This window comes from Eumetopias jubatus, unplaced genomic scaffold (genome assembly GCF_037043125.1).
Source record: "Eumetopias jubatus isolate StellerSeaLion01/CBP00866 unplaced genomic scaffold, mEumJub1_p1.0 scaffold_4, whole genome shotgun sequence".
Lineage (NCBI taxonomy): Eukaryota > Metazoa > Chordata > Mammalia > Carnivora > Otariidae > Eumetopias > Eumetopias jubatus.
This window is the reverse complement of record NW_028274810.1, coordinates 116468164-116478953: the sequence shown is the minus strand read 5'-3', so window position 1 is coordinate 116478953 and position 10790 is coordinate 116468164. Positions and strand designations below refer to the sequence as shown.

General features: G+C 52.5%; 1 long non-coding RNA gene across 1 annotated transcript; it reads right to left on the bottom strand.

Annotated features, from left to right (window-relative positions):
* Positions 1 to 7340: 7340 nt before the first annotated feature.
* LOC148164601 (uncharacterized) lies at positions 7341 to 10479 on the bottom strand. Its single transcript, XR_015768055.1, has 2 exons — positions 9857 to 10479; positions 7341 to 8222 (listed from the first exon to the last, which is right to left on the bottom strand). It is a non-coding gene; the product is annotated as an uncharacterized LOC148164601 (long non-coding RNA).
* Positions 10480 to 10790: the final 311 nt, after the last annotated feature.

Sequence of the window (10790 nt, the reverse complement as noted above, 5' to 3'; positions counted from 1 at the left end):
GAGGAGAGCTGGGCCCTGAACCCAAGGCCAGCCGGCTCAGGGCTCAAGCCTGTCTCCACAGGAGGCCGCCTCTTCTCAACCATGTCGGGTTTGTCCCCAGCCTGAAGGCCCTGGGGAGATGGGGACCAATCAGCTGTGTTTGGAAAAGGCAGGTGTGGAAGCCTCAGGACCCTGGTTACTCATGACCTTTGATTAATTGCTGATATCGCAAACCCTCATAAACAGGCCAAGGAGTGCTAAGTCACCAAAGGGCCAAGCCAGACAAACAAAAACCTTACTGATTAACCAGCCCTGCTTCCCAGGCCTACCAGCTCCTCTGCCACCCCGGGGAGGCCAAAACGGCCACCAAGGTGGCCAAGGCTCAAAGGCTGGCCTTGTTTTCACGCCCAGCTGTCAGGATCTTGAGAACTAGCAGTGCCAAGGGCCCCTTGACTCTGGTGCCAATTCATGGAGTCTCCAAAAGTCCCCACGGAGGGTGTTTTTCAGGGAAGGCACCCTTTGAGTCCCGCTTCCTCTGACCCCAGGAGAGCCCCTGTGGGGAAACCGGCTTTCCCACCCCCTGCCTCTGAGCACTTGGGGCTTGGCTGTCTCCCTTCCCGCTGGACCGGGGGCCTCAGCTATCACCTCTACCCTGGCGTTCAAGCTGGATCGGAGTCAAGGACACTGGCAAACATCCTCTGGCATGCCCATGATGAGCCCACAAGTCTTCTTGGCTTCAGAGTTTTCATGTATTCTACGTGTGGAGAAACAGAAAAAGGGGAGGAAACTGGCCAAGGAGAGAAGCAAACAACCACTGAATCTTCCTGAAATCTTTCAAGAGCCCCCACGTCTCTGTCTTAGCTGATGCTTGCATGCATTCCCTGGGCCTGCTGTAACAAGCTGCCACACTTAGGGGCTCCACACAACGTGAATGTGCTGTCTTGTCGTTTTGGGGGGGGTCAGGTGACTGAAATGGGTCTCTGGGCTAAAATCAAGGTGTCAGCAGGACTCCCTTCCTTCTGGGGAGCTCCAGGGAAGAATGCATTTGCCTGCTGTCCCCAGCTTCCAGAGGCTGCCCACTACTGCTTGGCTCAGTGTGACGTCACTGTGGTGTCACATCTGTGTCTGGGATTCTGCTTCGCCTACGTCCCTCCTATACGTGCCCTTGTGACTCCATTGGGTCCACCCAGGTCATGCAGGGTGATCTTCCCATCCCAAGATCCTGAACATCATCCTATCTGCAAAATCCTCTTTCCTTGTAAGGTAACATGGTCCCGGTTTCTGGGGTTAGGACACGGACATCTCTGCGGAGGAGGCCATTCTTCTGCTGAGCACGGTGAGTTTGAGTGCTTTTTGCAATGATCACTGACAGACACTATGTCCTGAGGTCACCAAGCTTCCTTCCCACTGACTCACAGGCATGGGCATTCTGAGCTTTTCCTTCTGGAGGGCTGTCTGGGAGGGTGACAAGATGCCCCTGTCAGTCTCCTGGGGGCGAGGGGGGGGTTGCCTCCTCACTCTTGGATCTTGATGGAGCTTTGGCTTCTATTGTCCACCATGACTCCTCTCTCGGCCCCGGGTTCGGAACTAGACTTGGCTATGCCAAGGTCACGAGGGACCTTGGAAAAACTACTGCTGCCTTTGAGCCTCCGTTTCCCCCTTGCACAAAAGGGTCCAGGACATCTCCTCCCCAAAGCGATCGTGAGGATGGGCTGAGGCGGTAAACTCTAACTCAGGTAACTCAAATCCCCATAAAGGCCCCCTTGCCCTTTGGAAGGAGGATAAGATCTCTGGGGGTTGCAGCCCAGAGTCTGCCACTCCCCGGCTTATATCTGCCAGGGGCTTCGGCAGCACTCCCGGCTGAGATCGAGCACCAACCCCCCCCCCCCCGCCGCCCCACACCCCTGCAGACACGGCACAGTCCGGCCCTGGCCAGCTCTCCACCCTCACCCCATGTTGTCCACACTGGCCGCTCTGGTTCCTTGAACACACCAGCCAGGCCCACCTTCTGGGACCTGTTCCTTGCTTTCCTTGCCGTGCAGAGCACGCATCCCCAGCAGCATGGACGCAGCAGTGTGGACTCTCTTGCCCTTTAGATCTTAGCTCAGGTCCCATCTCTTCAGACAGGCCTGCCTCGCCCGCGCAGTGTGATCGGTTCCCCACTTAACTCGCTGTCACCGTCACCATACCTCTCTTCTTTCTTTCATCCCCTTTGTCACACTTCTCCTCCTGCTGGGCACCCAGCCAACCACACCTGCCCTCCTCCTGGCCCTGGGCTGTGGCCAGGTGACTGTACCCTTGATAATGGCCTGGGCAGGAGTGATGTGCTCTGTTTGCAGGGCTGGCTTCTTAGAATCTCCCGCATGGTCCTCTCTGCTCCCCCGCCCCTGTCTGTAAGGCCAGGAGGTCCCAGCCCATGGGGAGACCTGTGGCATGATAGAAGAGCCGTGCCCGCAAATCAGGCAAGGCCTGACAAATATCCATGCTCGATTTCTCTGCGGGTAAGAAATGCATTTCCAGCGTGTGAGGTGCTGAGATTTCGGGGTTGTCGGCCGAGGCTGACCTTTGTATTTGCATTTATTGGTTTACTGTCCATTTCACTAAAATGCCCACTCCATGAGGCAGAGCGCCAGGGCTGTCTGGGTCCCTGTTGACGCCTCGGCTCCTGGCACTGTCTCTGGGCGCAGGTAGGCGGACGACCAAAGCCTATCGAACAAAGGAATAGATGAATGAACAAATAAAATTGGCCTGGCTCTCCTTTCTATACTCTAGAAAAATCCAAAGCCCACTCCAAGCTTTTGCAAATTCCCGGGCCCTTGGGCTCCAGGGCTCAGGGTTGTGGCCTTTTGCCACCCTTTCTGCCGGGTTCCTTACATTTAGGTGTCTTCATTCCGCCTTACCCACATGATGACAGGCCGCATGTGGAGCCCCATCCCCTTCTGTGTGCCCGTGCGGGGGAGCCCCCACGCACACGGTGCACATGCACATGCCGGCGCAGGCCTTTGTGGGTCCTGGGTACTTGACTTTGGTCTGCGGAAGGCAGAGGACCGCATTCCCCCCGCAGCCATGCACACAGCTTCCAAAGGAAGGCGACAACGCGGTTTCAGTTTCTCAGGCCCCGCCCCACCGCCCCCATCTTCATCCAGACATTTCCACTGCCATTTCAGCCACACGTTCCAACGGCCTGTGAGTTCCCTGGTTTCTGTTTCCTCTTCCTCCTCTCGCTCTCTCCCCGCTTGCGTCACACTGTACTTTTTCCCCCAGTTGCGACAGTATCTCCCATTGCCTCCCATTGTGCACACTCAGCTCTGTGACCTCCCACCCTCCCGTCCCCACCTCCTGACTCTGGGCAGCCAGTGACTGCATCCCCCAGGGAGAGCGAGGGGGGAGTAGTAGTCATTTCTGAGCCCGGGCCAACAAAGGCAAGGTGGCTTCTGCCTCTCCCGCGGGGACTCTTGGCTCTTGGAAGCCTGGGCTGACACGCGACAAGTCTGGCTCTCTCGAGCCCACCCTCCCATTCAGAAGCCCAGACCACCTAGTGAAGCCATGCCCAAGGCTCTGGTCACCTGCCCCAGCTGAGGCTGCCTCGGCCACCAAGCTGGCCAGTGCACATGCCTTTTGATGTTTCCAACTCCCTGAGGTTGTAACATTCTGCTGAGTCTTCCCAGTTCAGGTCCAGGCATCCTGGATCAGACCCAAGCCACCCTTTTGGGGGCTCCGTCCCAATTCCCAACTCACTGAATTACTGAGCGTAATCAAATTGGGGGTTTCCACCCCCAGGTTTGGGGGTGCTTTGCTATCCAGTAATGTAGAAACTGGAACAGCTCTTTCCTGCTGTCTCAGAGGCAAAAAAAAAAAAAAAAAAAAGAAAAAAGAAAAAAGAAAGGAAAAGAAAAGAAAAAAAGTTCCCCTGATTTTCCTTAAGCCTGGCAAGTCAGCCGTTTCTTTTGTTGCTTGTCTCTGCCCTCAGGGTCTCAGATTCCACCCCAAGTGTCTTGTTAAGGTATTTTTCTAAACAAAACTTCTCTCTGGGAGGTGTTCTGATGCCAGCAATTAAGATAGCAAAGCGTTTTATCTCTGCCAAGTGTCTGAGTGCTTGGCGCATACATATGCTCAATTAATGTTAGTTTGAAATTCTGTATTCTTTTTTGAACTCCCGGGGAGCTGGAAGGTGAATAAAAGGGGAGGGGGGTAAGGGAGTAACTTTTGGATTCCAGAAATAGCCATTTGGCTCATGCCTGCCCCGGCATTTGTATGAAGCAGGATCCAGCAACAAAAGAGCCCTTACCAGGAAGTTTAAGAGAGACAATTAATACAGAGAAACAGGTACAATGGTGTCTTGAAGACTTGAGAAGACTTCCGTGGAGGGTTGCTGGATAAAAGACCGGAAGGCTAGTTAAATTGGCATTTCAGATAAACAATGACTTTTTTTTCCTGTAAGTATGTCCCGTGCATATTTGGGAATACTTATTCTTAAAAAAGGATACGTCGTTTGAAAAGAAAATTGAACTGGACATCCTGCATTTTTATTGACTACTCCTGGGGTTCTTTGCTCCGCAACACAGAAAGCATCTCTTCCTGGGGTGGGGGGGCAAGGGAGGAGGGGCTGATACCGGAGTCCGGGGGCTGAGGCTGACCCTGAAGCTGGCACCCTGCCAGGGATCTGCCAGCCTGGGCCTGGGACCAGGGAAGGGTTGTAGCCACTGCAGAGATGCTACCTAAAGCAGAGGGAGAAATGCCCTTGCTCCCTCCTTCCTCTTGCCCCCCTCCCCCACCCCGCATCCCTCAGGGCCTCCCAAGGCTGAACCCAGCCCACAGCATGGGCCAAGGAGCCTGGGAAATGTAGTTTGCAAGGGTCAGCCCTCGGGGACAGAGTAGACAAGGGTCCCCTGTCTGCACTATACATTTCATCATGCTTATCAAAAATGTATCAGACTTCTTCAACCATTTCTTGACCCCTCACAATGTTTATGGCACCATATTAAGCAATTCATAGGCATTTTGTCATTCGATCCTTAACCAAACTATGAGGAAGTCGCAATTCTTTTCTACATTTTACTGAGGAGGACATTAAGCCTCAGAGAGATTAAGAAATGTGCCCACAAACTACACAGGAAGTATGTATGTGCCAGGCTCAGGTCTTTCCTACAGCAGCAGGAGGTGCTTCAGCCCTCTGGGCAGGTAGAGAGAAGGGCAGAAGTCAGAGAACAGGGGGCAACATCAACTCATCCAGACAGTTGGGTCCTGGAAGGGGCGCCATCTTGATCCGCGTCCACATGCTTTGGCTAACGCCTGAAATGCCTTCTCATTCTCACTCTTCCCAAAGGCATCAAATCCACTTGATCTTGCCTTCCAACACCCAAAACGTACATGTTGGCAGCCATGTGGGGGAGAAAACAGCAGAATATAATCGTTAAGAACCTGAGCCCTCTAACCAGGTGGCCAATTCAAATCCCGACTCTAGAGTTGACTAGCTTTGTAACTTTGGGGAAGTTATTGAATCTCTCTGTCCCTGTTATTCTTCATTTATACAAGGGGGCTGATGATGATGAAGATAATGATCTCCATGATGATGATGGTGATGTCTACAGGACAGTCATGCAGACTGCTCATTGCTCTAGACTGCTTCTATGTGTAACAGATCAGCAGGAGCCCTGCCCATTGATGTGAAGGTCCAGTGAATTCATCCATGAGAGACACTGGTACAGTGCCTGGCCCATCATTTGCATCCAATAAATGTAGGCTGTTACTACATACATTCCAGAATCAGCTAAGCACAGGACAGTGTGCGCTAAGCTCTGAGGGTACAAAGTTAAAAGTCTCTGTGTACAGAGCGATAAGGAGGTGAGAGGGACAGGGAAGCACACCATTTTAGGGTTAGGGTTAGGGTTAGGGTTAGGGTTAGGGCAAGTCTCGTAGAGCATTGGAGCAGGAAAGGCCTTGGGGAATCAGGTCACCCAGACTTCTTCTTTTATAGATGAGAAAATGGGGGTTGAGGAAGGGACAGGGAGGTCCTAGTGCTTTCCAGGGTGTTGGGAATGATGCAGGGAGGGCTCTCTGATCTTCTGACCTAGGCCCCTGCCCTTCACATTCTGCATCAACACCTCCCTTCCCCCTGCTGCCCAGCCACGTGATATTTTTTTTAAAGCGATGCCTTTTTCCACTCAGCCCACATGATTCAGCACCTGTTCACTGCCAGGCACCACGCTGGACGTGGAGAACACAAGAGCTCACCCATGTCTGATTAAGAGCTCCCCATAGAATGAGGTAGACAGAAAGGTGAAGGAATAATTCTGTAGAATAAACGTGCCGGCTGTCCTGGAGGCTTTGGAAGCCTGATGAGCCCTGGGATGAGGGGTGCAAGGGAAAAGGGGTGATTCATCCTCCAGCCAAGGCTGAGAGGATAGCAGATGGCTCTCCAGTGGTCCAGAGGGCTGCTCCATCCCAGTCCAGCCAGCGAGCATAACAGCAGGAGAGGAGGCAATCCATGTGTGGCCAGAGCCGGAGGTTGGAGGTAGGGGCAGGAGGGGCACTCGGTTTTCCAGGGAGCCGGGCTCAGGGAAGAGTGTGACCGGTCTGCCCAGCCCTGCTGCTTCTGACACCCACACTCAGCCACGCATACGTGCAGCAGACCAGGACACGGCCACTGCCTCACAACACTGAGCCAGGGAGGCCGTGCACGCATTTGCCATCTTTAATAGGAAAGTTCAGCTGGTAAAGGGAAGCCACGTTTATGTAACAGGAAGCTTGGTTTCCAGGACAAATGTGGCTGCAATGCAATCACAGCCCTATTTCTGGAACAATTCTACGGGCTCTAATTTCTTTAGAAAACTCCAGTGAAACCCCACAGGCCAGCAAACAATGGAAGGGTTCAGCTTTTCTCTTTCATTGTTCTTGGTCCTTGTATCCCAAAGGCCGGGCTGTGGGGAACGTGTAACCCGAACCCCTGAGTTCAGGACTTCCGGAAGAATCCCCACCATCAGACACAGGGCTGGACAGCTGCCCTGAAACTGGGCCCAGAGGGGGCTCGTGTCTTCCTGATTTCTGGCCATGGGCCCAGAGATACAGACATCGGCCCCTAGATTCTTGCCAAAGCCGGACAGTCTGATCTTTCCACTGCTGCTAAGACCCCAGAGACTTTGAGCAAGTTGTCTATTCACCCTGAGCCTTGGTTTCCACATCCATAAAAAGGGATTATTATTAATACGTATCCTGCCACCTCATAAGGCTCATCTTATCAAATGAGAAGATGATATAGGGGAAAAGATTTATGTATTAGTATTTTAATTTTTTTAGCTTTTTTTTTTAATTTAGGTGAAATCCATTTAACAAATAACCAACATTTTAAGATGTACTACCAGTGGCATTTAGTACTTTTATTGTTCTGCAACCGCCGTTTCTATACAGTTCCGGAATCTTCACATCAACCCAGAATCTAACCCTAGGCCCATGAGGCAGTCACTCCCATGGCCCACCCGTGGCCCACCCGTGGCCCCACGGCGCCCGCCAGCCCTGGCCACCACTGCTCAGATTTCTGTCTCTATGGATTCACGAATTCCGGCTATTTCACATAAATAGAATCCTATAACATGTGGCCTTTTGTGTCTGGCTTTGTTCACTTCGTATGATGTTTAAATATGAGGTGCATCCACATCGTGACATTTCTCAGTACCTTATTCCTTCTTATGGCTGAAGAATATTCCATTGTATGGATACACCGCGATCTATCCACTCTTCTGTTGAAAGACAACTAGGTGGCCTGGACCTTTCAGCCCTCGTGAATAGTGCGGCTAAGAACATTCACGTCCATGTGTCTGAATACCTGTTTTTAATTATTTTGGGTATATACCTACGAGTAGGATTCCTGGGCCATATGGCAATTACGTGGAACTTTCTGAGGAACCACCATGCTTTACTGCGTGGCAGGTCCATTTCCACTTGCAGGGGACAAGCGTTCCGGTGCCTCCACATCTTTGCCCACATTTGTCATTTTCTGTCTTTTTGATTACAGCCATCCCAGCGGACGTGAAGTCGAAGCAATCAAAGTCCTGACTAACGATGTTGAGCATCTTTTCCCGAGCACATTGTCCGTTTGTATAACTTCTTTGGAGGAATATCTATTCAAATCCTTTGACAGTTTTTAAGTGGATAATCGGGTTTTTTACCTTTTTGTTGTTGAGTGGTAGTTCTTTATATATTCTGGAAATTATCGGAGAGATGACTTGGAAATAATTTCTTCCATTCTGTAGGTTTTTAAAAATAATTTATTTTTAGTACCAGTTAGAAATAATTTGAAAGAAAGCTATTATGTATTGGTAGCTATAACATTCGCTCATCTGTCTTTCTCCTTCCCTACCCCTTTTTTCCTCCTTCTGTTTATTCCTGCTCCTTCTCCCCCTCCCCCCGATTCTTCTCCCTCCTCTCCCCTCCCCCTCTTTCTTCTCCATCTCCCCCTCCCCCTCCCTCCCCTTCCCCTTCCCCTTCTTCTTCTTCTGCTCCAGTAAGAGATTCCAGTCATAACTTTCAGAAGTTTTCAACTCCTTTGGGATGCCTGGATGGTTCACAGAGGAACATTGCAAACTGTTCCTTTATGGAATAATGGAGCTGGTCGTCCTCCAAGTGATCCGTGCCTCCCACCCATTTGGAGGACCTTGAGCTTGGGAGTGCAGCAAAGCCCTGCCCGAGTCTTGGCCAGGAGTGAGCCCCAGCAATGGAAACCCGGGCCTTACCATCATAGATCCCTTCCATTCAAACCACTTAGCTCCTCACACTTGCACTGTGGGAATGCAGGGTGGTCGCAGTCATGAGGGGCTCACTGTCCAGCTGGGAGACAGCGGTGGGACTGTGTGCAGAGCTGGGGAGTGCAGAGGGGCTTTAGGCTGGGCTCTGCAGTCCCAAGTCCCGCCCTGCCTGCCTCTGACTCACGGGATGTTGTTCTCAGCCAGATATTTCACTTGTCAGCTCGAGTTCGCTCACCTGTTGCTGGCTGGGTGTTGCTCAAGGAGAGCAAGAATGTAAAGCACCTTATAAAATATGCATTTTATGTAAATATGCTTTCAACCACCACACCTAGCGTTCTTTCGGTGATGGCACTTTAGATTTCCCTACTCAGTCTGGTCTGCACCCTTCAGTGCTCTGCCTTTTCCTGAGGATAAAGCCCAATATCCCCTAGATTCCCAAAAGAATGGGGTCCTGCCTCCCTTCCTCAGTGTCACGAGCACCTTTGGCTTTGTGATCGTGCCACACCCTCCTCATCTCCGGGCCTTTGCGCCTGCTCCTCCCTCTGCTTGGCACCCCCTCCCACCTCTTCCTTGCTTGAGTCACCATCCTCACTCCTCACATCTCGTCCGAGTGGCCTCTCCCTCCAGGAAGTCTCCCTTGATCTCCCTAGACAAGCTCAAGCCCTGGGCTCCACGGAACTCTGAGCTCTGTAGCCACATGTCACACTGTTTTCTGATGGCCGGTTTGACCCATCTCCACCAGAAAACAAGATGGTTACATCAGGGAAGTACAGAACGTCCTCCCATGGCTGTCACGGTGCTCTATACTCCACAAACGTGGGTGGATGAATAAATATGGTCCCTACCCCCAGGCTGTCCTGGGACATCTGAACCCCCAGGCAGGGGCCAGACCGAGGTATAATGCACATGGGGCCAGTTGGTATGTGCAGAGTCTGGCTCTCTTCTCATCTGACCGCCCTGGAGCCCTCCCACCCAGCCTCTGCCCTCACGCCGACGTGCCCCGGCCTGCTCTGTCCGTCCCACGGGGCCAGGGTCAGGATGCCCCAGACGCTGCCCGCCCCTCCCCTGGCCAGGCTGGGCCACGAAGGAAGCATGTAGCCCATCTCCTCTGTTATGTGGATTAAATGTGTGCTAACCTCAATGGCCGTCCCTCGATCCTGGATTTCCAGGTCCCGTCGCATGTGGGCTCCAGGGAGAAAGAGCGGATGTGAGTCGCGCCTCCATCCAAGTAACCACCAGTCTCTGTGCCTCGTGCAGACGGTACCACTATCTTTTTCATGCGGCTGTGGGGAGACTTCACGGAGAAAATGCCTGATAAATGCCTGGCAAACAGAAAGGACTCAGACAACGGTAACACCGCCTGTTTGCCTTGTATGCACTCCGTCACTCAAATACACACATGCCCGTTTTCCAGGTTAAGAAACGAAGGTTCCCGGAAATCAGGTTTTCCCCGAGCTCACAAAGCTAATGAGTCACGGAGAAGGGCCGCAGCGGGAAGCCAGCAAAATTCCAAGATCTGGATGTCCGTGCAGGCCACAGGCCTGCAATGCCGTGTGTGGTGAGCACACAGAAAACTTTCAGCCACTCCATGCTCGCTTGGGGGTTTTGACCTTTTCCAGCTGGGTTAACGCTCTTCCTCCTGACCCAGTTCTCTTGGCTGAGGGCAGAGATATCTGTCTCCTTATCTGGAGGCTTTTGGAATTGATACTTAAAGCCAAGTTTTTTGTTTTGTTTTGTTTTTTAAGTTCTGATGGGTGTGTGTGTTTTCTCCCGTGGTTTTCATCTGCTTTCTGGGGCCCGACAAAACGCTGAGCGGGAAGCTGTCTGTTGACGCCGGCGGCGGGGGGGGGGGGGGGGGGGGGGGGGGGCATTGCACCCTCTGGTGGCTGCCATCGCTAGGTGGCCGGGTCAGTGCTCTGGGCCAAGGTCACAACAGGAACCTTTTTGGCAGCTTGGGCTTTCCCAGGGCAGGACCTGTTCTACCACCTGGAACCAGTCCGCGGGGGCTTGTCTCCAAAGTGCTTCAGTCTGGAGCAAAGCTGACAGTCCCCTGGGCCCCTGCTCTTGTGG